At 49.8% G+C, this 5,001-nt stretch overlaps 1 pseudogene; it reads right to left on the reverse strand.

The window, feature by feature from the left end:
• Positions 1 to 3,245: 3,245 nt before the first annotated feature.
• Positions 3,246 to 4,199, reverse strand: LOC122153063 (annotated as a pseudogene).
• Between the last annotated feature and the right edge of the window lie 802 nt (positions 4,200 to 5,001).

The raw sequence follows: 5,001 nt of genomic DNA on the forward strand, positions 1-5,001 counted from the left end.
TTAAGGAAGTTTCATTCTAGTTTACCTAGTCTTTTATTAACAGCACCAGGTGTATGTCCTATCAAACTGATTATGCTCTCTTGCTCTGTGGAAATAGTTTTATGCAGACACTTATCACAATAGATTTTCTTACCTATAGTTGAAATGGAGAAATATTGCTCAGAAGAGCTACCGTGTTTATACAGGCACATTATTTATTCTACTTGTGCCTCTCTGTGATCTCTCCTTCCTCCATCTATTTTAACTTCAATGAGAAAGATCCCATGTGTCATAGAAGTCCTGCTGGAAGAGACCTGAACACTGTCTTGTCTGATTCTCCCTCTCAAGGCAGGGTGAACTAAATGAGGTAGCTGAAAGGCTCCCCCAGCTTGCCATCATCCACAAAGGACATGAAGGTGAGCTCCATCCTGTCATACAAGGAGATAATAAAGATGTTCAACAGTGTTGGCCCAAGTGCTGGTCACTGAGGGAGGTCGCTAGTGACTGGTTCTCAGGAAGATTCTGTATCACCGATGACATCTGGGACTGATCGTCCAGCTAAACTCCCACCCATTTCATCATCGACTTCTTCAGCCCAGATAGCACCAATCTGGCTGTAAGGAGACCATGGGAGACCATGTCTAAGGCCCTGTTAAATTCCAGGCACACAACATTGCCTACATTCCCCTCCCGTACACCTTCAATAATCTTTTTCTTTTCTTTCAATGGCCTGTAGGAGGACTTGTCCCACCACCTTCCCCCTTCCCAGGGGCTGAGGTGAAGGTGGCCATTGTAATTCTCACAAACTTCTTTCTTGTACTTCTCGAAGAGAAGTGTGATGTTTGTAATTTCTGAGGACCAGGGAACTTCCCCAATTGCTCTGGGTTTTCAGAGATGTTTGAGAAAGGTCCATGATAACACTGTCCAGCTCCACCAACACCTCTTTGTCCCTTCCCACACCAAAAACCTTCTAAATATCACACATTTCCACAGAAATGCCCAGGACAGAGCACATGCTTGCCCTTCTCCTCTGGTCCTGTTCATCAGAGAACCAGAAAGGATTTCTGCCTGCAGCCCACAACTCTGACGGGGTGTCTCTGCAGCTCACAGCTTGCCTGAGAATTTTTCTTAGTGTTGTTTGTATCCCCCAGAATATCTCTGGTTCACAGTCTGTAAATGAGGGTATTGATCAGGGGCATGAGGATAGTGTAGAAAAAAAATTTTGTCAAACTATCTAAGGAGGCCACAGCGCTGTATCAGGGACAAGAATGACATGATGACTGCAGATGACATCAATACCCCTAGCCAGGGTGCAGCTGCCTTCTCAGAACAGACCTGCCAGTTTGGGAATCTTGCAAAGAGAAGTAGGTGGCACACAGCCCGGTACTGTCCTTAGGATGTGGCCACCAGTGGGAAACACTCAGCACGTGCAAAAGGTGCCAAAACCAGCACTGACACTGTTGTGAGCAGAGGTGGTACCTACAAGGAAGAACGTTTGCTTCTTTGTTAGTTGCTTCAATCAATTGTAAAGGAAGTTGGGAGAGGTGAAAGATGAAGGCATGTGTGCCTCTGAGTGCATTCACACTCCCTAGATGTGCTCTGTGCCTTCTGAAAGGTGATAAATGCCTTCTTCTGAAAGGCAGTGTCACTCATGCTTGCAGAACCCCTTCTGAGTGTGCAGGTGAGATGCTCCCCAGGGCAGCTTCTTTCATTCTGTGCATTTGAAGGCAGGGCCAGACAGCCAAGGAAGGGTGATGAAGCAGATAGAGGCTTTTGCAATTAGCCTGTCCAAGGAGGCCGAGATGATTCTCACTGGGAAGGTGGGGTTGTTCCTGCAGTCACACACAGAAGTGTCAGGGCTCTGTCAGGTGCCCACAGCTGAGCTGGCCTCGGGCACTCCTCTTACACACAGGGCTGTTCAGAGACACGAGTCCTTCCCTTGCACACACAGAGGCAGTGCACTGCAGGAGCCATAGTGTCTCTCTGAACTCCTGCTGCCACCCCCAGAGTCTGGGAGGCACCTCATCCCTGCGGTGCTTGCCCTGTTCTGCACCCGTGGGAGATGCCCCAAGGCATGAGAATGGACACAGGGACCGCGGTTCAGGGAAGAACCTCCCAGTGCTGCATTCAGGGGGTTTCCTCGGGGATGTCAGTCTCTACGTGAAGGGACCCCAAGAGATGGTCTGTGCCACAGACCTTCATGGCAACCCCAGGAATAGCTGGTGGATTTTGTGCTCACTCTGGTTCATCTCACCGCTCACACATGATGTGCAGGTTTATGCTTTGTCTGTACAATGCAAACACGGACTTCTGACCTAGTCCTTTGTTGTCCTTCTGTGGAAGTATGAAAAACCTATCTGATCTGAGGTAAGAGGTCCATGCTGGAAATGGTGGTTGTTATTGTCTGGTCTGTGGCAATTGCCCTGGGGCTGCTTCCCCGGGGTGTCCAGCACACACGGGCACAGCCCAGCCCATGCTTTCCTGGTCCTTCAGGTCTCTCACAGGAGCCTGGCTGTACAAGGACACTGCTGTGAGCCCCCACCCTACACATGCACACACTTCCACACTTCACTGGTGGTTTCTCTCCCAGACAATTTCCTGGGCATGGTCTTGAGAGCAACTCTGGAAGAAGACCTGAGCCTTCCTGCACTGCCCTGAGGAGATCCCCTTGTCTGATGGAAACGCTGTTATGAAGGCCAGCTCTGTCACGGATGTACCCACTGCCTGTCCCTACCTGCGGTCAAAGGACTGCCACACCATGGGACAGTGACCAAGGCACAAAACCACTCAGATCTTAGACCAATACAAGGGCTCAGGAGCAGAAAGTGGAAGTGGAAAATGAGCAGCACTGGAAAGACCAAGTGGTTGTGTTTTTTGGAAGCACTACTGTGCCGTGGTGCTTTTCCCATCCAACTCTGCACACAGGCACTAACCCAGCAGGTCGGGAGATGGCCTTGGAGGAATGATCTCAGAGAAACATGTTGCTGCAGCATCCTTTATCTTGTTTAAACAGAAAGGAAGCACAGGTCCTAATTTACACAGTCTCTAGGTCACACAAAAGCTTGATAGTTGCATTATTAGAAAAAGGTCAAATAATGACAATTCTTTGTAGAGAACACCATGTAAATTAAAGAAAGCAAAAAAGCCCACCCAACCCCAACAAAAAACAACAAAAGCTACAGATTATGCACTGGGATGTAATGATTTAAAATATGAGTGGTTTACAGAAGACAGGTACTTTATTTTTTCACAAAATCATTCTGTTATCATTTCCTCAGGGCATCCTTGATCTCCTGGTTCCTCATGCTGTAGATGAGGGGGTTCACTGCTGGAGGCACCACCGAGTACAGAAATGACACCACCAGGTCCAGGGATGGGGAGGAGATGGAGGGGGGCTTTCAGGTAGGCAAAGATGCCAGTGCTGACAAACAGGGAGACCACGGCCAGGTGAGGGAGGCACGTGGAAAAGGCTTTGTGCCTTCCCTGCTCAGAGGGGATCCTCAGCACGGCCCTGAAAATCTGCACATAGGAAAAAAGAATGAAAACAAAACACCCAAATCCTAAACAGGCACTAACCACAAGGAGCCCAGCTTCCCTGAGGTAGGAATCTGAGCAAGAAAGCTTAAGAATCTGGGGGATTTCACAGAAGAACTGGTTTATGGAATTGCCTTGGCAGAGTGGTAGGGAAAATGTGTTGGGAGTGTGCAGGAGAGAATAGAGAAATCCAGTGCCCCAGGCAGCTGCTGCCATGTGGACACAAGCTCTGCTGTCCAGGAGGGTCCCGTAGTGCAGGGGTTGGCAGATGGCAACGTAGCGGTCATAGGCCATGATGGTGAGAAGAGAAAACTCTGCAGTTATCAAGAAGAGAAAGAAAAAGAGCTGTGCAGCGCATCCCAAGTAGGAGATGTCCCTGGTGTCCCAGAGGGTGAATTGGCCATGGCTTTGGGGAGAGTGGTGGAGATGGAGCCCAGGTCAATGAGGGAGAGGTTGAGGAGGAAGAAGTACATGGGGGTGTGGAGGTGGTGGTCACAGGTGATGGCTGTGATGATGAGGCCGTTTCCCAGGAGGGCAGCCAGGTAGATGCCCAGGAAGAGCCAGAAGTGCAAGAGCTGCAGCTCCCGTCTGTCTGCAAATGCCAGGAGGAGAAATTCGGTGATGGAGCTGTCATTGAAAATTTGCTTCCACTGGTCATTGGGCACTGTCCATGGAGGAAAATACATTGAAAAGTTAGGGTAGACTTCTCTGAGATAAAATCTACTCTGTATCTCTCAGCAACTGCCTCTCCCTTTTAACCAAGACCTTCGGCCAGTCCGTCCGGTGAGCTCAGGTTGGTGTTGGCTGAGGGTGCCCCATGGAGCAGGGGCTCTGCTGTGATCTCTGGAGGAGTCTGTCCTGCCAGACAACCACAGATAAATCGGAACACATGTGATCTGAGATTACATTCAGTCATGTTTCCAAAGAGGTTTTCAGCATGTTTGCAAACAATTCACCTGACTGCAGGGCAGACCTCTGGGGATTATTTTTGTTCAGACTAGTTCTAGTTGTACCACCACACAAGGAGTGGTTTTAAGGCTGAAATTCTTGGCATTTCTGCTGCACTCCCAGTGAAAACTTCTGGGTCCTGAGAGGCCAAGGGTCTGTCCTGCAGTTCAGAGTGAGGAGAGTTGTTCTGTCCATCAACCCTGGTTTCCTCTGCTCTGTGTTGGCATCACTTTGAGCTGGATGATGATAGACAGATTTTCCCCAGACAAGAAACTGGACACTGCTGGGACTAGAGGAATCCAGTCTCCAAGCACAGCTCTCCAAAGCCCTCAGCCCCTCTCATCACACCTGAGGAGGATCTCAGCTCTCCCCTCCCAGCCAGGGACACAGAGGGCTCATTGCAGCTGCCTGTGTGCAGATGCCCAGCAGCATTTCCATGGCCTTAGCACTGAGGTGTTTCCTCCCCTGGGGCTGCTGGATAACACAGAGATGTCCTGGGAAAGCTCTGCCCACCTGGAGAGAAACCTGCAGCCCAGCACG

Source organism: Tyto alba, unplaced genomic scaffold (assembly GCF_018691265.1).
Source record: "Tyto alba isolate M040663 unplaced genomic scaffold, T.alba_DEE_v4.0 Super-Scaffold_15, whole genome shotgun sequence".
Classification (NCBI taxonomy): Eukaryota; Metazoa; Chordata; class Aves; order Strigiformes; family Tytonidae; genus Tyto; species Tyto alba.